Genomic DNA, 20,933 nt, shown 5'->3' on the forward strand with positions numbered 1-20,933 from the left:
TGATGGACGAATATCCAGCAAGCAGCTTATTGAAACTTTCTCCCCAGTGTGAACCCGGTAGTGTGTCACAAGTGTAACACACTGTAAGGTTTCACTGCTAATGTAACGGCCTCTCAGCAATGTTTCACCGCTGAGGTAATGGTTTCTCTGTAGCAGCAAAGTTTAGGTTATGACTAGAGATAACAGGGTTTTGGAGTGCGGGGTTATCCAGTGAGAGAAATGTTGTTCTTTCTTGTGAGTCAGGAAGAGAGATTTTCACAGTCTTTTGCTGGGGAGAAATGAGAAGACGCGAATGGAGAGAGTGGCCCCTTATCTTTTTCTTTGTTTTCTTCACTAACCCTATAGTCAAAGTAAGAATTATAAATTTGAATTGTTTAATCACATATTGTGTACTGTTTGTTATTTTGGGGTGCTGATTTTTAACAGGGGACACATCACGCAGCATCCATCCAAATGAGATATCTTAAGTTTTCCCGGGTTGGGGGGCTATCACCCCCTATATTAAGTTGCTAGCCGAAGTGAGATTTACATAAGGATAGATGACTGAGTGAATTGCTTCCCACATTCACAGCAGGTGAACATCCTCTCCCCAGTGTGAACTCAGTGATACACATTTGGTTGATTTGGTTGAGAGAATCTCTTCCCAATGTCTGAGCAGGTGAACGGTCTCTACCCGGTGTGAACTCGCTGGTGTTTCTGTAGGTGGGATGACCGAGTGAATCCCTTCCCACACACTGAGCAGATGAAAGGCCTCTCCCCTGTGTGACCTCACTGATGTACCTTCACTTTAGATGTCGATATGAATCCCTTCTCACAGTCTGAGCAGAAAAATGCCTCTCCCCAGTGTGAACTCGCTGGTGTACCTTCAGATTAGATGATGAAGTGAATCCCTTCCCACAGTCTGAGCAGCTGAATGGCCACTCTCCGGTGTGAACTGACTGGTGTCTCAGTAGATCAGTTGACAAAGTGAATCTCTTCCCACACACTGAGCAGGTGAATGGCCTCTCGCCAGTGTGAAGTCGCTGATGTACCTTCAGTGGAGATGACGAAGCGAATCTCTTCCCGCAGTCTGAGCAGGTGAATGGCCTCTCTCCAGTATGAACTCGCTGATGTTCCTTCAGATGAGATGATAGAGTGAATCCCTTCCCACAGTCTGAGCAGGTGAATGGCCTCTCACCAGTGTGAAGTCGCTGATGTACCTTCAGTTGAGATGACCAAGTGAATCCCTTTCCACAATCTGAGCAGGAGAACGGCCACTGTCCAGTGTGAATTCGCTGGTGTACCATTAGGTAAGATGACCGAGTGAATCCCTTCCCACAGTCTGAGCAGGTGAATGGCCTCTCTCTGGTGTGAACTGACTGGTGTTTCAGTAGATCAGATGACATAGTGAATCTCTTCCCGCAGTCTGAGCAGGTGAATGGCCGCTCCCCGGTGTGAACTCGCTGATGTACCTTCAGGTGAGATGAGCAAGTGAATCTCTTCCCACAGTCCAAGCAGGTGAATGGCCGCTCCCCAGTGTGAACTCGCTGGTGAGCCATTAGTTCAGATGACTGAGTGAATCCCTTCCCACAGTCTGAGCAGGTGAATGGCCTCTCACCAGTGTGAACTCGCTGATGTACCTTCAGTTGAGATGACCAAGTGAATCCCTTCCCACAATCCGAGCAGGAGAACGGCCACTGTCCTGTGTGAATTCGCTGGTGTACCATTAGGTAAGATGACCGAGTGAATCCCTTCCCACAGTCTGAGCAGGTGAACGGCTGCTCCCTGGTGTGAACTCGCTGGTGAGCCATTAGGTCAGATGACCGAGTGAATCCTACCCCACAAATTCAGCAGTTGACCAGCCTCTGCCCAGTGAGAACTGACTAGTGTGTCCACAGGTGGGAAGACTGACTGAATCCCTTCTCACACACAGAACAGACTGAATCCATTCCCACTGTCTGAGCAGGAAGGATGATCGAGTGAATCCCTTGCTCCACTTCTTAAATATCTGGACAGAGACAGCAAAACTGGTGTGTTGTATTCTAGATTCCCGTAGACAAATTACTTGTCATTTTTAACCTGTAAAAAGAGTTACAAAATCCATCAATGGGTGTAGGACAACATTTCAGATGAGATCACTTGAGTTGTCAAGGTGTGATCTGACAACACACTGTTACAGTGAACTTCAACCCAAGTTGGAGAGAGAAATCATCTTCTAACTGGGCACAGTGCTGGTATCTGGAATGACCATCAAATTCTCTGATGCTCTTCCTGTCTGTATAAGAATGGGACATTTCTGCCATCTCCAATCTGTGACCTGGCTCAGTTTGACTCGCTCCATTGGTATTATTCCCTGTTCCCACTGAGCTGCATGGGTTCCTGGCCCCACAGTAACTGAAACACTCTCACGCAAATAGCCGGCAGTGCATTCCACGCACCCACCACTCTCTATGTAAAAAACTTACCCCTGACATCCCCTCGGTAGACTTCTTGTCTCTCTTCCCTCCAGGAGAAGATTCAGGAGTTTGAAGACTTGTATGGCCAGGTTTGGGAGCCGCTTCTTTCCAATTATGATAAGACTGCCGAACAGATCCTGACCCGGATCTGGGCCGTACCCTCCAGATATCTGGACCCACCCCTCGGTTTTTTTGCACTACGTTACTTTCCATTTTTCTATTTTCTATTTATGATTTATAATTTAAATTTTTAATATTTACTAATTTTAATTATATTTAATATTTAATATTTGTAATCCAGGGAGAGTGAAGCGCAGAATCAAATATCGCTGTGATGATTGTACGTTCTAGTACCAATTGTTTGGCAACAATAAAGTATGAAGAAGTATAAAGTATTTCAAAGCACCTTAAAACTCTGCCCCCTTGTCTTAGCCACTTCAGCCCTGGGGGAAAAAAAAGACCTCTGGCTATCTACACTATCAATGCCCCTCATCATCTTATACATCTAAAAAAGATTCTAAACATAAACAAGGAAATTATACATTGCTTTGAGGATTTGTTAGAAGTACACAAAATTATGAGGGTATAGATAGGGTAAATGCAAGCAGCTTTTTCCACTGAGGTTGGGTGGGATGACAACCAGAGGTCATGGGTAAGTGGGGAAGTGCAAATTTAAAGGGAACATTTGGTAAAGCTCTTTACTGATGTTTTTAAGAAGATCCAACACTTCTTCTTCCTTAATCTCCACCTTGTCCAGCACACAGGCCTGTTCTATCTTGACCTCACCCTGATCAAGATCCTTTTCAATTGTAAATACTGAAGCAAAGTATTCATTTAGGACCTCCCCAACCTCCCCCACCTCCAGGCACATGTTGTCTTCTTCATCCTTGAGCAGCCCCACCTTCATTCTTGCCATCCTTCTGTTCTTCACATTCGCATAGAACGCCTTGGGGTTCTCCTTAATCCGACATGCCAAGGCCTTCTCATCATGCCCCCTTCGAGCTCTCCTAAGTCCTTTCTTAAGCTCCTTCCTGGCTACCCTATATTTCTCATAAGCCCGTCCTGCTTCCTGCTTCTTACATCTAACATATGCTTCCTTCTTCCTCTTCACGAGTTGCCTCACGTGTTTCGTCAGCCACGATTCCCTTTTCCTACCATTTTTTCCTTGTCTCAGAGGGACCAAACCTATCCTGAACCCAGCACAAGTGGTCCCTAAACTTCCTCCACATTACTTCTGTGCTTGCACCCTTGAACATCTGTTTCCAATTTACTCTCGCTAGTTCCTGCCTCATCCCTTCATAGTTAGCCCTTCCCCAGTTAAGCACTTTCCCATTTTGTCTGCTTTTATCCTTTTCCATAGCTATGCTGAAGCTAAGGGAGTTGTGGTCACTCTCACTAAAATGCTCCCCCACCAAGAGGTCTGCCACCTGACCAGGTTCATTACCCAGAACTAGATCTAGTATGGCCTCTCCTCTCATCGGCCGGTCCACATACTGTGTCAGGAATCCTTCTTGAATGCACCTGACAAATTCAGTCCCACCTCTCCCCCTTGCAGTCAGGAGGTGCCAGTCAATACGAGGGAAGTTGAAATCACCCAAAACTACAAATCTGCACCATTCTAAACTCTGTCTGCTTATCTGCTCCTCAGTGTCCCGAGGGCTATTTGGGGGCCTATAGACTACTCCCAGCACAGTGATTGATCCCTTCCTATTTCTGACTTCCACCCATACCAACTCAGTGGACACTCACTCTGCAGCATCCTCCCTTTCTATAGCCGTGATACTATCCCTGACCAGTAATGCTACTCCCCCGCCTTTTCTACCTCCCATCCTATTCCTTATAAAACACCTGAACCCCGGTACCTGCATCAGCCAATGCTGCCCTTCCTCCAGCCAGGTTTCAGTAATGGCCACAACGTCATCATTCCATGTACTGATCCATGTTCCAAGTTCATCCCCTTTATGCCTAACACTCCTAGCATTGAAATAGACACACATCAACCACTTTAACTGGCTACATTTGTGTTTTGTCCCCTGCCTGTCCTTCCTCAGCAACTCAGAACACATAGCATCATGCTCTTGTCCTTCTACCCTAATCTCTGCACTCACATTCTGATTCCCACCCCCCTGCCAAACTAGTTTAAACCCTCCCCAACAGCTCTAGCAAACCTGCCATGCCCGGATATTGGTCCCTTTCCAGTTCAGGTGCAGCCCGTCCTTTTTGTACAGGTCAGACCATCCCCAGAAGAGATCCCAATGTCCCAGAAATCTGAACCCCTGCCCCCTGCACCAACTCTTCAGCCACGCATTCAACTGCCATGACTTCCTGTTCCTACTCTCTCTGCCTCGTGGCACAGGCAGCAATCCTGAGATTACCACCCTTGAGGTCCTGCTCTTTAACTTTTTTCCTAACTCCCTATATTCCTTCTTTAAACCCTCATACCTACTGCTGTCTATGTCATTGGTCCCCACGTGGACCATGACATCTGGCTGCTCACCCTCTCTCCTGAGAATACCGAGAACTCGATCTGAGATATCGTGGACCCTGGCACCAGGGAGGCAACAGACCATCCGGGATTCTCGATCTCTCCCACGGAATCTCTTACTTCTCCCCCTAACTTTCTAATCCCTAATCACTACTACTCTCCTCTTTTCACTCCTTCCTTTCTGAGGTAAGGGTCCAGTCTCAGTGCCAGAGACGCGACCACTACAACTTGTCTCTGGTAGGTCGTCCCCATCAACAGTATCCAAACTTAGAGAAGTTCAGTACAGAAACAGGGGCCCACCTAGTCAATGGTGAAAACATATTCAGGCTGTCTAATGCAACTTCCTGCACTGGGACCTCCTTCCTATCTGTTCTGGCATTCTGACTCCAATCCCCCCTGCAACTTGAGTTTAACTTCCACCCTCCCACACCACACACTAGCACTAGCAAGCCTTACCACTAGGATATTGGATCTCTGATAGTTTTAATTCCCTAACTAACAAATCCCCTATCAACCCTTTGACATTCCTCTGCTAGGTAATCCTCCCTAACAGTGTCTAAAGTGGTCCACCTGCTGTTGTGTGGGATGGCCACAGGAGTACTCTGCAATGGCTATTTAACCTCATTCCCCTACCTGACTCTCACTCAGTTTCTTATGTCCTACATTTCGGTTTAAATCACCTCTCTTCATGCCATATCTATCACCCTCTCCAGCTCCTGGATGATATGGAATTCATCCATTTCCAGATCCAGCTCCTTAAAGTGCAGGATTACAAGCTGCAGCTGGATGCACATCTTGTAGGTGAGGGCATCAGGGCCACTGGAGGTCTCCCCACCTTCCCACCAATATCCTCTCTAATTTGTAATGACCAGTGTGCCGAAAAATCTTGCGCTGTGCAATTTTTACCCAGTAACAACAACATGTGCACACTGAATTTTAAATAGAGAGGTATTTATTTTAACAGCTAGCAGAACACTGTTATCCTCCGGGTTTGATCAAGTTCATCTGCACTCTCACACAATCTATGTAGCAGGCCTGTAGAGGGTTATGAAGGATTTTCTCACTCCAGCTTTTGCACACCGTCCATATCTGATTTGCTTGCTAAATGACACTTTAAAAAGGCAGATTTCCAAATATCACTCCACTTCCTCCCATTTGCAAATTCTCCAGCAATTTTTGCATCGTCACAATACACAGGTAACACCAGTTTCTGTATTGTACATAAATATTTCCCCTGAACCCTCCCCCAGGTGACTGGCGGCCAATGAATATGAAGGGAAGGGCAGTAGTCTGTCTCATTGGAGTCTGGCACTTGTTGCCAAGGACAAAGGTGCTTGATATCATTATTTCCTCAGAGAGAATGGGTCAAAACATGTCCCCACGGGTAGAAAGGTCCAGAACAAGAGGAGGTAGAACAACCAACACACACAAAATGCTGGAGGAACTCAGCAGGCCAGGCAGCATTATGGAAAACAGTACTAATGCTGAATTCCTCCAGCATTTTGTGTGTGTTGCTTGGATTTTCAATATCTGCAGATTTTATCTTATTTGTGATTGGAGGCAGAACAAAGGTGAATTTCTTAACAGCTGATGGAAAAGATTTTGTTCCCTTTCTCCGAGTTCCTAATCCTTGCATTTAGACAGCTGGAGCTCAGCTCTGTCTGAGAGATCCATCGGCTCCCATTCCCTCATCAGCCGGAAGCTCCCCGGGCCCATGTACGGATCGTGGGGCTGAGAGAGAGGGAAGAGAGCACGACTGTCCCGGAATTGCGGGCCACGGTATTCGGAGCTCACAGCAATTGTTCCGAATCCGGCAACCGGGGAATATCTCTTACCTGGAGCTGATTTTCCGAGGCCTTTATATACTGCGCGCATGCGTGATATTCGGGACAACCGCAACCCTGACGCATGCGCATTCGATCGGCGTTTCAGCGACAGCGACCACTCCTACGCAGAGCTTTCTGGGTAATCACGATGCCATTAAACATTTCTGCAAACACCGGTTCCATGTTCATACCTCAGCTTGTTTTTTTTGGGGGGGGGCGGAATTCAGCAGCTCTTTTAATGGAGAAAGCAGCTTTCGTAAACAATGCACTTAATATCAGCAAACTTTCCGCGTGTTTAATGCCGAAGTAGAATCTTCTTACAAATGCAGATATGAAACACAAGAGATTCTGCTGCTGCTGGAACTGTAGACACATGCACATAAAATGCTGGAGGAACTCTGCAGTTCAGGCAGCAACTAAGCAGAGGAGTACACAGTCTAGGCATACTGAAGGGGCTCGGCCTAAACGTTGTCTATTTATTCCTCTCCACATTTGCGGCCCGATCTGTTGATTTCCTACAGTATTTTGCACAGGTTAACCACCTTTTTTTTTTCAATCGAACAGTTTCAAAATGTTTCTGATCTTTCATTTGTGGCCACATCCTGGTGGTCTGATTCCTCTCCCTCCTCGTCCTTGTAAATTCTAGACCCCATTTCCTTTCTGGCGCCCCAAAGCCTGATTCAGGGTGGTAACTCTTTGGTTTCTGACTCTGCACCATCGAAGATTCACTCGCTAGTCTGCTGTCAGACTTTAGAGGCGCATTGCAACAATCCAGCTGTCTGAGGCACAGACCTTTGAAATGAGTGAAAATGACACAAAACTTTGAAAAGAGCAGGGAAGAAGGAGCTTAACCACCTTAGTCCAGAGCCCTGAAGAACGTCAAAACCACAGTGAGCTCATCGTGTTATTCAGCCTGGAGAGAAGCATGCAGGAAATTCATGCAGGTGTATAGGATGATGAGAGGCATTGGTCGTGTGGATCGCCAGAGGCTTTTTTTCCAGGGCTGAAACGGCTAACACGAGGGGGCATAGGTTTAAGCTGCCTAGAAATAGGTGCAGAGAAGGTGGAAGAGCTAAGTTTTATAAACAAAGTGTGGTGTGTGTGTGTGTGTGTGTGTGTGTGTGGAATGCACTGCCAGCGACGGTGGTAGAGGTGGATACAATCGGGTCTTTTAAGAGACTCTTAGATAGGTACATGGAGATTAGGAAAATAGAGGGTTATGCAGTAGGGTAATTCTAGACAGTTTCTAGAGTAAGTTACATGGTCGTCACAACATTGTGGGTCAAAGGGTCTGTAATGAGCTGTAGATTTCTATGATTCTATGAAATTCAAGGGAGATCTCCTATCTCAAGGAGTGGTGACTAGTTACAACCTGTTATCACAAGGAGAGTGAGAGGGGAACGGCAGGGATAGATTTTGATATACTGATATGGAACAGAAACATGGGCAGGGACCAGATGGGCCGAGTGGCCTCTCTAGTGTACATTGTGAGTGTGGTAGAGACAGTAAGTACCTGAGACACGGGATTTGATATAGAACTGATTTATCTTTCACAGATCCGCAATATTAAACACCAGACTACTTTAAGGCTAAAGTCAGCAGAACAGACTCCTCCAATGCTCAATGACCAGGGTCCAGTCCTGGGTGCGATGAGCAGCCGCAAGAACTGCGGAATCTGACAGTAACAGTCCCTCATGAATCTGCAGCTGCCTTCAATCAGTGTGATGGTTGAATATTTAACACAGAGCCATTCATTTGAGAATTCAGCCTTTTCTATGTTTCTGAGCTTCTCACAAATGTGTACAGTTTTGTTAAGCCTTGCTCCAGAATTTCCACACAATTAAAAGAGCTTATTACATTTTTTTTATTTTTATTTTTGCACCACTTATGTAATTTAACTATTTAATATGTATATTATTGTAATTCATAGTTGTTAAAATCTATTGTTAAGAATTAGGTTCTACTGCTGCCGCAGAGACAACAGATTTCATGAGATATGCCGGTGCTATTAAACCTGATTCTGAAAATTGGTATTGGAGACCCACAACGGTCACCTGATCCCAGTTACCGCAGATGGTAATGCGAGATTGAAGCCTTTTCTATTTATCTGCATTCCTCAGAAATGACAACAGTTCAGTTAAGTTTCCTTCTGAGGTTCCAAAGCAGAAGCTCAGTCTGTCTAATATTTCCACAAAATTAAAATGGGGAATTTGTTTATTTTTATCACGGACTGAGCTACAGTGAAAATCTTGCCTGACGTACCATCCACACAGATCAATACATTACTACAGTACATTGAGCTGATATACGACAAAACAATAACTGTAACAAAGCATTATGGCTGCAGAGAAAGTGCAGTGCAGAGAGACATATGGTGTAGGGTCACGTCGAGTTACATTGTGAGGTCGAGTCCATTTTATCGAACTAGAGACCATTCATTCGGCTTATAACCGCAGACAGGAAGCCGTCCTTGAGCCTGGTGGTACGGGCTTTAAGGCTTTTGTATCTCTTCCCCGATGGGGGAGCGGGTTTGCAGCAAGAATGTCCGGGTTGTGAGGATCTTTGACTACATGGCCTGCTTTTCCGAGACAGGGGAAGTGTAGGAAGAGTCCATGGAGGGGAGGCTTGTTTCTCTGATGTTCTCTGCTCTCCAAAGTTCTCTGCAGTTCCTTACAGTCATGGGCAGAGCAGTAGCCATACGAAGGCGTGAAGTATCGACAAGAAGCTCAGAGACCTCGGCCTTCACCCTGCCTTGTGTAGCTGGATCCTGGACTTCCTGTCAGATCGCCGGCAGGTGGTAAGAGTGGACTCCCTCACCTCTGTCTCTCTGACCCTCAGCACTCATACACGCAGGGTTGTCTCCTTGGTCCCCTCCATTACTCTCTGTATTCCCATGATTTGTGTCGCCACCCACAGATCCAATCTGCTAATTAAATTTGCTTACGACACGACATTGTTTGGCCTAATCTCAAATAATAACGAGGCAGCCTACAGAGAAGAAGTCATCACCCCGACACAGTGGTGTCAAGAAAACAACCTCTCCCTCATGGTGACAAAAACAAAGGAGCTGGTTGTGGACTACAGGAGGAAAGGAGACAGGGACCAATTTCAACATTTCCAAGTCTGTTATTGACACAAAATGCACATTTTAATATTGATCACAACACAATGTATTTTATATATTGTTAATGACATAAAACGTATTTATAGATTGTTACTGACAGAGAATCGTATAATTTGTGCTCCGTGTGTTATCTGAATGTATTTGCCTGTGATGCTGCCACAAGTCAGTGTTTCTCTGTACCTGCACCTTCCCGTACTTGTGCACTTGGCAATAAATTCAACAGGACCTGAGAAATCTCCGTGAGTTTTGATTAGTGATGATCATCTTGGCAGCTCGGTAGGTCGAATGTATGAGACAGTACACTGTTAAATGCAAAACCCTGAACAGTGTTGATGATCAGAGGGATCTTAGACTCCAAGTTCAATGCTCCCTGAAAGAGACTGCACAGATTGATCGGGTGGTTAAGAAGGCAAATGGCGTGGTTGTCTTTATTAGTTGAAGCACTGAGCTGAAAAGTCGGGGGGGGGGGGGGAGAGAGAGAGAGAGAGAGAGAGAGAAGAAAGAGAAAACGAACCCAGACAGAATATAAGGTGCTGATCCTGGACCCTGAGGGTGGCCTCATCTTGACACAAGAGGAGACGATGGGTTGACACGTCGGAACGGAAATGGGAATGAAAATGTTTGGACACGGGAAGTCCCGCTCGGGACGGATAGTTCAAAGGTTAATTCATTATCAAAGCAGGTATCCATAAACAACTCTGAGTTTTTTTTTCTCCTCCAGAGAGTCACGAAAGAAAGAAAGAAAAAGGCTTTCAGAGCGAGAAAAATCGGACTCCCATCCCACCCCCGTATAAAAAGGAACGGCATCCCGATCATCAACCCCCCAAAACCCACCCCTCCCACAAACGGGAACAATAACATCGAATCTGGGCGAACTTTAATGACCAATAAATATAATTCCTCTCTTTGATCAGCTGTCTGAATGATTCCCTGACTCTGAGAGGAAGGGGTGTCTATGGTCCACATTGTCAGGGTGTTGAGTTTACCAGGAGACAAAGACTGCAGGGACGGGAGGTTTTCTGGTCACTAATACACTGTGTGTGGACCCCGCTGGCAATTCTGGTGTTGTGACCCGAATCGAGACAAACACCACGCTGCCCACTCCACCAACAACACGGCACAGCCGGACACATAACAGGGACTTTACATCTCACAACACTGGATTCAGTGATGAAACCCGTGATTAATGTTGTTGTCCCACTGAAATCATAAGAAACGTCCATTCAGGCGCTTTTAAATACGTCCACGCTCACGCGCCTGACGTCACACATGGTTTCCCATCGCGCGTACCTGACGTCACACACGCGCTGCTGTGCTCGCGCTGAAACAGTTTAACAGCTGAGCTACCGACCACGAGACCCCTCCACCCCTCACCTCCGCTGCGCTGTAGTCATTGGCCCGAGGCGATGTCAATCATTGTTTCCGCCCAATAGCGGAGGCGGACCAGCCGAGAGGGCGTTACCCCGCTGACATCTCTTCTCAAAGAGGAACAAATCCCAAAGTAAATGTCCGCTTTCTGATTTATTTCCATTTCCCTCCGAGGGAAGTTGGGGCGTTTGTGAAGCGTCTCCTGCGGCCGGAGTCTGATGTATCGCTGAGAGGTAGGAGGAGACCGCTCGGCCCGTCGGTTTGATGCCGGTTCCCCGGGGAGGGAGAGGATGAAGACGGTGAGAGAGGGGGCGGACAGGATGTTTGTCCCGGTGGGGACAGGAGGGGCTCATCTGTGGAAATGTCTGAGCCCACGGTGGTGGCGATTCACCACATTGGGGGGCAAACACCGGCAGACTGTTGCCCTGCAAGCGGGGACAGGACTGGAGTTGGGAGGGTGGGTGAGGAGAGGAGATTTCGGGTAGTGGGGGTAAGATCTCGAAAGATGATTGCTAATGGCTCCACATCCCTTCAGCCACCTCTTTCAGATCTCTGGGGTGTTCACCATCTGGTCCAGGTGATCTATTTACCTTCAGACCATCTCTGTTTCCCAAGAAACTTCTCCCGAGTAACGTAACTTTACACATTCTGACCACTGACATCTGGGACTTTCATATTCCTGCCAGTGTCTCCGACAGATAAGAGTGATGTACAATACTTATTCAGTTCATCAGTTCACCTTGCACCCCCACCCCATTACTACCTCTCCAGCATCATTTCCCAGTGGTTTCCACCTCTCTTTTACACCATATGTACCTGAAGAAAAATTTGGTATCCTCTTTAATATTACTGGCTAGCTCACCTATGTATTCCATCTTTTCCTACTTAATTACTTCAGTTGCATTCTGTTGGTTTTTAAAAGCTTCCCAATCCTCTAACTTCCTAGAAATTTTTGCTCCATGCTCTCTCTTTGGTTTTTATGTTGTCTTTGATTTCTCTTATCAGCCATGGTTTTGTCACCTCACCTTCAGAATACTGCTTCCTCTTTGTGATTTGTGTATCCTGTGCCTTTCAAATTGCTTCCAGAAATTGCAGCTATCTCTGCTCTGTTTTCATCCCTGCCCATGTTCTTTTCAAACCAGTTTGACCAATTCTGCTCTCATGCCTCTGTAATTCTCTTTATTCCACATCGGACTTTAGCTTCTTCCTTCTCTAATGTCAGGGTGAATTTGATCATATTAATATCACTTGCCCCTAACGGTTCTTTGAACTTAAGTGACCTAATTAATTCCGCTTCATTACAACACCCAATCCAGAATAGCTGATCCCCAAGTGGTCTCAACCATGAACTGCTCTAAAACAGCATCTTGTAGGATCTCTACGAATTTCTCCTCTTGAGACCAACACCATCCTAATTTTCCTAATCACCTGCATGACAATCCGCCATGACTATTGTAACATTGCCCTTTTGGCACGCATTTTCTATCTCCCATTTTATTTTGTGGACCACATACTCACTGCTGTTTGTAGGTCTCTATACAATTCCCATCAGGGATTTTTTTTTTTTTTTTTACATTTGCTACTCCTTAAATCTACCCACAGATTCTACACCTTCCGACCCTATGCCACTTCTTTCTAATGATTTTGTTTAATATTTTACCAACAGATCCACACAACCCCACTACCAGCTTGTTCTTTTAAGAAACATGTAAGTATCTGGGAAACAAGAGGACCTGCAGATGCTAGAAATCCAGTGAACTACACACAAAGTGCTGGAGGAGCTCAGCATGTCAGGCAGCATCTATGGATGGGAATCAACATTTCGGGCCAAGACCCTTCATTGGGACTCTTGACACCCACATATCTGGAATATCAACAAGCAAAGAAAATAGAAAGTAGTGCAAAATAGGGAAAACCTTTAACAAAATTTAGTTCAAAATTTTTTTTAAAACTGCCAAACAGAGCTCAATAGTTAACAAATTCAACAAAGGCAATAAACATCTTCATCAATTGACTTTTTTTTGAAATAAAAAAAATATCTTGGTCCCATTTCAATCAGTCAAATTTACAAAGATAAATAAGAACTTTAGAAAAGTTTAGAATAGACTATTTACACTCAAACCCACTTAGATTAACATTACCTTGGACAGGAGGAAGAGAAGTAACACACACGAAAAAAAAAAATCACACAACAGTCAGATAAAACTTCTAAGTATCTACTTTCATCAAAAATGAACAGAATTCAGCACTCCATGTGTGTGTATGCCATCGTGATAAGAAATACAGACCAGAAAACTTAAATGAGAGGCCAACTCAGAAAAAGGAATCATCACAATGGAAAAAAACATTAACCAGTCGAATGAGTATGACCCTCCATGGGAGACATCCCAACGATCTGAGCAGACAAGATAGTGACAAGGAAATGTGGAGCACCTGACTGAGAGTTGGAGAACTCTTCCCAGTGTCACATACACACAACCCAGTAAAAGTATCAGCAGCAGTAGAACACACGTTATGTGGTATCTTATGGTGTTGTTTCACTAAGTACCGGAGACAGAGTTTAAAACAGAACTGATTTATTTGTCACAGATCCAGAATATTAAACTCCAGTCCCATTAAAGGTGAATATGCAGTAGAAGAAACTTCTCCCATGCCCAGTGACCAGGGTGCAGAACTGGGTGTGGTGAGCAGCAGCAATAATTGCAGAATTCATAAACTTAAAACTTTTCTGACTACAGTAGTGTGTCATAAAGTTACATACATGACTGAACACCTTCCACAGTCACAGCAGGTGAACAGCATCTCCGCTGTGTGAACTTACTGGTGTCCCTTAGACCAAATAGATGGGTGAAACCCTTCCTTCAGTCTGAGCAGGTGAATGGCCTCTTTCCAATGTGTACTGCCTGGTGTGCCAATAGGTCGGATGACCGAGTGAATCCCTTCCCACACACTGAGCAGATGAATGGCCTCTCCCCAGTGTGAACTCGCTGATGCAGCTTCAGGTGGCATGATTGAGTGAATCCTTTCCCACAGTCTAAGCAGGTAAATGGCTTCTCCCCAGTGTGAACTGACTGGTGTGCTTGTAGGCTAGCTAACTGTGTGAATCCCTTCCCACACAACGAACAGGTGAATGGCCTCTCCCCAGTGTGAACTCTCTGATGTACCTTCAGTTGAAATGACCGGGTGAATCCCTTCCCACAGTCTGAGCATGTGAACGGCCATACTCCAGTGTGGATTGACTGGTGTCTCTGGAGGGTGGATGAGTGATTGAATCCTTTCCCGCAGTCTGGGCAGTTGAACAGCCATTTCCCTGTGTGGGATGCCAGGTGTGTCTGCAGGCTGGATAACTGAGTGAATCTCTTCCCACAATCTGAGCAGGTGAACAGCCTCTCCCCAGTGTGAACTGACTGATGTGTCAGCAGGTGAGATGACAAAGTGAATCCCTTCCCACAGTCTGAGCAGGTGAACAGCCTCTCCCCAGTGTGAACTTGCTGATGTGCCTTCAGTTGAGATGACTGAGTGAATCTCTTCCCACAATCCGAGCAGGTAAATGGCTTCTCCCCAGAGTGAACTGACTGATGTGCTTGTAGGCTAGCTAACTGTGTGAATCCCTTCCCACAGTCTGAGCAGGTGAATGGCCTCTCCCCAGTGTGAACTCTTCGATGAACCTTCAGTTGAAATCTCCCAATGAATCCCTTCCCACAGTCTGAGCAGGTGAATGGCCACTCCCCTGTGTGAACTGACTGGTGTCTCCGTAGGGTGGATGAGTGAGTGAATCCTCTTCCACAGTCTGAGCAGGTGAATGGCTTCTTTCCAGTGTGGGCTGTCTGGTGTGTCTGTAGGCTGGATAACTGAGTGAATGTCTTCCCACAATCCGAGCAGGTGAACGGCCTCTCCCCAGTGTGAACTGACTGGTGTCTCAGTAGGTTAGATGATGAAGTGAATCCCATCCCACAGTCTGAGCAGGTAAACGGCCTCTCCCTGGTGTGAACTGACTGGTGAGCCAGAAGGTTGGATGATTGAGAGAATCCCTTCCCACATTCTGAGCAGGTGAATGGCCACACTCCAGTGTGAACTGATTGGTGTGTCTTTAGGCCAGATGACCTAGTGAATCCTTTCCCACAGTCTGAGCAGGTGTACGGCCATTTCCCAGTGTGAACTGACTGGTGTGCCTGTAGGTGGGATGACTGAGTGAATCCTTTCCCACACTCTGAGCAGGTGAAAGGCTTCTCCCCAGTGTGAATGCGCTGATGTACCTTCAGTTGACATGACCGAGTGAATCCCTTCCCACAGTCTGAGCAGGTGAACAGTCTGTCCGCAGTGTGAATTTGCCGATGCACCTTCAGTTGAGATGACAGAATGAATCCCTTCCCACAGTCTGAGCAGGTGAATGGCCTCTCCCCAGTGTGAACTCGCTGATGTACCTTCAGTTGAGATGACAGAATAAATCCTCTCCCACAGTCTGAGCAGGTAAACAGCCTCTCCGCTGTGTGAACTGCCTGGTGTGCCTGCAGGTTGGATGAGCGAGCGAATCCCTTCCCACATTCTGAGCAGGTGAACGGCCTCTCCCCAGTGTGAACTGTTTGGTGAGCTAGTAGGTTTGATGAGCGAGTGAATCCCTTCCCACAGTTCGAGCAGGTGAATGGCCGTTCCCCGGTGTGAATTCGCTGATGAGCCATTAGGTCAGATGATCGAGTGAATCCTTCCCCACAAATTCAGCAGGTGGCCAGCCTCTGCCCAGCGTGAACTGACTGATGTGTCCGCAGGTGGGATGACTGACTAATTCCCTTCCCACATACAGAACAGTGAGTGGCCGTGTCCCAGTGTGGAATTGCTGATGGACTTTCAGTTCAGATGACTGAGTGAATCCCTCGATCCACTTCTTAATGGACAAGAAGGGCAACACTGGCGTGTTGTCTCTGAGATTCTGGGAGACAAATTCCTTGCCGTGCTTAACCTGTGAAAAGATTTACAAAATACATCAGTGGGTGAAGGCAACATTTCAGATGAGATCACTTTAGTCACCAAGATGTGATCTGACATCACACTGTGCTTGGGCCCTGACGATTTCTGCACTTGTCTTCCGCAGGGTCCCAGGGAACAACTTGTCAGGCCCTGGGGATTTATCCATGGTAATTTGCCTTAAGACAGGAAACACCTCCACCTCTGTAATCTGTACAGGGTCCATGAAGTTGATGCTGCTTTGCCTCACTTCTATAGACTCTGTGTCCAACTCCTGAAAAATAGAGATGCAAAAAAAAAATTTTAAATCTCCCCCATCTATTTTGTCTCCTCATATAGATTACCGTTCTGATCGTCCAGAGTGGGCATGGTTCTGTATTGACATTCTCCATGTTTCTGTGGCAGAGAAGCTGGCCAAACTTGTTTGGAAGGGAAAAGGTAGGAGTGACAATGGAGCAGCAATGGCTGGAGTTTCTGGGAGCAATTCAGGAGCTGAGTGATTGATACATCCCAAAGAAGTGGAAGCATTGTAAAGGCAGGAGGACACAACGGAGGCTAAAGTGAGAAGCCTAAGCCAACATAAGAACCAAAGAGAGGCCAAACAAAAGAGCAAAAACTGCTAGGAAGCTTTTAGAAAGCAACAGAAGCTGACTAAAAAAAAATGTCAGATGATCTCAGGGCGTGGAATTATGATTATTGTAGTCATTAATGAGTCTTTGTAGCACCCAACAGTCTGAGGCATTTAGAGGAACAAAATATCTGGGGCCTCGATATCTCTTGAAAACCAAGGTTCCCTGCACCAGCTACCTTTCAACTTTTACTTTGACAGGCACATACAAACCCTGCACCCTCAAAACTTCACTTCTGAAGGCCTCCCACTTACCAAGTACTCCTTTGTCAGAAAACAGCCTGTGCCAATCCACACTTGTCAGATCCTTTCTGATACCATCAAAATTGACCTTTCTCCAATTGAGAATTGAACCCATGGTTCAGTCCTCATTTTTTCTATATTAACTTGGAATCTCATGACATTATGATCACTACATACAAAGTGTTCCGATACACTAATTTCTGTTACTAGCCCTGGATTATTTTCTAATAGCTTATTGCACACTTCTATGTCGGGAGTTCTACGTGCTGACTTCAGGCACATTTGACAAACTCTACCTATCCAGTCCTTTTATATACGGGAGCCCCAGTAATCTTTGGGAATTTAAAATCGCTCACTATATGAAGCATTCTTTCTTGGCATAGTCTGTGATCTCTCCACAAATTTATTTCTCTGAATTCCTTAGATTGTTGGGTGCAAACAAGTCCCAGCAATAGCTACAATATCACATTCCATGCCCTGAGGTGTCTGGTGTCAAGAAAACAACCTCTCTCTCATTGTCACAAAAACAAAGGAGCTGATTGTGGACTACAGGAAGAATGGAGACAGGCTAACCCATATTTGCACCAATGGATCTGGGGTTGAGAGGGTGAACAGCTTTAAGTTCCTTGTCAGACACATCACAGAGGATCTCATGTGGTCTGTACAACAGTGCCTCTTTCACCTCAGACGGTTGTAAGAAGTTTGAAATGCAGCCCACAATCCGAAGAACTTTCTGCAGGGACACAATTGAGAGCATCCTGACTAGCTGCATCACTGCCTGGCATGGGAACTGTACTTCCCTCAATCACAGACTTTGTAGAGTGGTGTGTACAGCCCAGCACATCTGCAGTTGTGAACTTCCCATGATTCAGGACATTTACAAAGACAGGAGTGTAAAAAGGGCCCGAAGGATCATTGGGGACCCGAGTCACCCCAACCACAAACTGTTCCAGCTGCTACCATTTGGGAAACAGTACCGCAGCATTAAAGCCAGAACCAACAGGATCCGGGACAGCTTCTTCCACCAGGCCATCAGACTGCTTAATTCATGCTGATACAATTGCATTTCTAAGTTATAGTGACTGTCGTGTTCTATTATAACTTACTAAAAATTGCACGTTGCACATTCAGACGGAGATGTGACATAAAGATTTTTACTCCTCATGTATGTGAAGGATGTAAGTAATAAAGTCAATTCAATTCAATTCACCCTCTCCACTATCTGTTCTGTCATTCTGGCTCCCATTCCCACTACAACTTCAGTTTAACCCAGCCTGTCTCCACCACACTAGCACCAGCAAGCCTTACCACTACGACATTAGTCCCCTTCTAGTTCTGGTACCCTAACTACTGAACCCACATCACCCCTTTGACTTTCCTCTGCCAGGTAACCCCCCCCCGCCCACCTCCAACAGTTTCTAAAGTGGTAGAATATATAGACCACAGAAAACCTACAGCACAATACAGGCCCCTCTGCCCACAAAGCTGTGCCGATCATGACCCTGGCTTAGGACTACCTGGGCTTACCCATAGCCCTCTATTTTTCTAAGCTCCATGTAGCCATCCAGGAGTCTCTTAAAAGACCCTATTGTTTCTGCCTCCACCACCACCGCCAGCAGCCCATCCCATGCACTCACCACTCTCTGCATAAAAAAAAACTTACCCCTGATGTCTCCTCTATACCCACTTCCAAGCACCTTAGAACTATGCCCTCTCGTGCTTGCCATTTCAGCACTGGGAAAAAGCATCTGACTATCCACATGATCAATGCCTCTCATTATCTCGTACACCTCCATCAGGTCACCTCTCATCCTCCATCGCTCCAAGGATAAAAGGCTGAGATCACTCAACTTATTCTCATAAACCATGCTCCCTAATTGACACAAAGTCCTTGTAAATTTCCTCTGCACCCTTTCTATGGTCTACCTGTTGTTGTGGGGGATGGCCACAAGAGTACTGTACTCTGCGATGGCTACTTAACCTCATTCCCCTTCCTGACTCTCACCCAGTTTCATGTGTCCTACACCTTGGGTGTAACTCACCTCTGTTCAATGTCATATCAATCACCCCTCCGACTCCTGATTAATCCAGAATTCATTCATTCCCAGCTCCAACTCCAATATCACTGTCAATAATAATTTTTATCTGCTCTGGGTTTGATTGACTTCATCTGCACTCTCACACAACCTATGTAGCAGGCCTGTAGTGGATAATGAAGGATTTTCTCGACAGAGCATTTGAACACCGTCCATACGTGACTTGCTTGCTAACTGATGCTATGAAAAGTCATTTTTTCAAATATCGCTCCACTTCTTCCCAGTTGCAAATTCTCCAGCAACTTTTGCGTCACCACAATACACACAGGTAACACCAGTTTCTGTTTTGTACATAAATATTTCCCCTGAACCCTCCCCCAGGTGACTGACAGTGGTAAACTCATTGATGGCAATGTCAATGAATATGAAAGGAAGGGCAGTAGTCTGTCCCATTGGAGTCTGGCACATTTGTGATGTGAAAGCTACTTGTTGCCCAGTGCAAAGGTGTTTGATATCATTATGTACCCAGACAGAGTGGGTCAAAACATGTTCTCACGGGTGGAAAAGTCCAGAACAAGAGGAGGTAGAACAAGCAAAACACACAAAATGCTGGAGGAACTCAGCAGGGCAGGCAGCATCTATGGAAAAGAGTACTAATGCTGAGTTCCTCCAACAATTTGTGTGCGTTGCTTGCATTTCCAGCATCTGCAGATTTTCTCTTGTTTGTGATTGGAAGTAGAACACACCTGGTGATGTAAAAGATTATGTTCCCTTTCCCCGAGTTCCCAATCCTTGCATTTAGATAGCTGGAGCTCAGCTCTGTCTGAGAGATCCAGCGGTTCCCATTCCCTCATCAGCCGGAAGCTCCCTGGGGCCCGTGTGCAGATCGTGGGGCTGAGAGAGAGGGACGAGAGCAGGACTGTCCCGGGATTGCGGGTCACGGTATCCGCATCTCACATCAATTGTCCTGAAGTCGGTATTAAAATCCCGCCCGGAGATTCTCTCTTACCTCTTGCCGATCCTCCCGAGGCCTTTGTATATCGCGCGCATGAGTGATATTCGGGAAAATGCGCAATCCTGACGGCTGCGAATTTGATCGGTGCTTCAGCGACGGCTAAATTTCCAACTCCCGGCTTTATGGGTAACCAGGGCACCATTAAAAGTTTCCGCAAGCACCGCTTCCATGTCCATACCTCAGTTTTTTTTGTGTGTATAGAAAACTCAGCAGCTATTTTAACACAGAAAGCGGTTCCCATAAACAACATACTCTATAGCAACTGGTATTCCGTGTATCTAATACCAAAGTACAACCCTCTTACAAAGACAGAGTGGCGGGCAACTGGAGTCTCTCCCTGCGGTGGGAAACCCCACCAGTCACGTGATCTCATTTGCCCCTCCCATTTGACCGCGGATGGGCAGCATCTGCGCGTATGTTTCCGAGGCCCCGCCCTCTGGATGATGTAACACTGACGCCGCGCATGCTCACTGCATCCAGATGGGTGGTGTTTTCCTTTCCGCTCAGTGCTGAAGCCGATTCATCTGCGGCAGCGGGATCGGGAAAGGTCGGGATCGCTGTCCGCGGGCTGAAGTTTTCACTTTCCCATCGGTGAGTATAGAGACCGATCCCGAGCGGGGAGATCTGATGTGGGCCGTGATCCCCGAACTGAGGGCCAGTTACTCATTCAGTACCCAGTTATCTGGGCTCGTCAGAAATGTGTCGACTTCACTGAATCTGCATTGAACGATCCAAACCAGGAGCCCAGGCTGTCTGTTTCCACAGAATTGAAACGGGAGTCCCGTCAGCCGGTCACGTGAGGCTGTTTTAC

At 46.3% G+C, this 20,933-nt stretch overlaps 1 protein-coding gene and 1 pseudogene across 1 annotated transcript in view; one reads left to right on the forward strand and one right to left on the reverse strand.

Annotated features, from left to right (window-relative positions):
- Nucleotides 1–20,929, reverse strand: LOC140193361 (uncharacterized; annotated as a pseudogene).
- The window catches only part of LOC140193359 (uncharacterized), a 27,505-nt gene continuing 27,164 nt past the window's right edge, over nt 20,593–20,933 (forward strand). The window contains exon 1 of the mRNA XM_072250691.1: nt 20,593–20,713. The gene's annotated coding sequence lies outside the window, so the exon portion shown is untranslated. The remainder of the gene's footprint in view (nt 20,714–20,933) is intronic.

This window comes from Mobula birostris, unplaced genomic scaffold (genome assembly GCF_030028105.1).
Source record: "Mobula birostris isolate sMobBir1 unplaced genomic scaffold, sMobBir1.hap1 scaffold_532, whole genome shotgun sequence".
Taxonomy (NCBI): domain Eukaryota; kingdom Metazoa; phylum Chordata; class Chondrichthyes; order Myliobatiformes; family Myliobatidae; genus Mobula; species Mobula birostris.